Raw genomic sequence first — 772 nt, 5'->3', positions numbered from 1 at the left:
CCTAGCCTTTCAGACTAGGGAGATCCAACTTTCACAGACTCCAAGGGTGCTGTACCCTTTGTCTCCTCAGTGATGGATCACTAAAATGTCTTTTTGCTCCCCTTCTATTACTCAAAGTCCATTGTCTCCGCCTCAAGAGCCAGGAAGGCTTCCTGGGGTGTAGATTCGGTCCCCCAATGTGATTGTTAAATAGTCTTTTCCCCCACCTATTTAACTTGATGGCTTTGTTCTTCCATTGTCCTCTGCTTATGACCAAGCTGGTCAGACAGGTAGGTACACATTTCTTTATCTAGGGCAGTCTGGTTTTATGGTCTGCCTCCCAAAGACATTTTACGAACATATTTCCAGCATACATTTATAACTCTCTGTAGTCAACCCACACATACATCAATGATTTTTGGGGTGACCAGTGTGTCACCAGTTTACATATGATACCTTACATGATACCTTTGAGATGCATATATTGTGACAACAGTATGTTGGGGCAATGAGTGTGTGAGGCTTGATGTGAGTTATAGTATGAGGGGCCTATGGCAGTTGGCCATAAGGGACTCCCAGGGTCACAAGAATGTGAATTAAAAACAGAACTGGAGTCCCATGTGCACACTCTTGGTTCGACTTGCGTCCTGCGAGTTACCAGACATACATCAAAAAGCTTCCCATTGATCCCTCTGGGTAGACATACCCTGAGTCTGTGGGAGCTGTGTCCAGGCTCCCAGTGCACAATCTGCTCGATCTGTTCATAGATGGTTTTCTACAGGGTTGATTATCT

The sequence above is a fragment of the Natator depressus genome, chromosome 10, assembly GCF_965152275.1.
Source record: "Natator depressus isolate rNatDep1 chromosome 10, rNatDep2.hap1, whole genome shotgun sequence".
Taxonomy (NCBI): Eukaryota; Metazoa; Chordata; order Testudines; family Cheloniidae; genus Natator; species Natator depressus.
Note: the sequence above shows the minus strand (reverse complement) of the source record.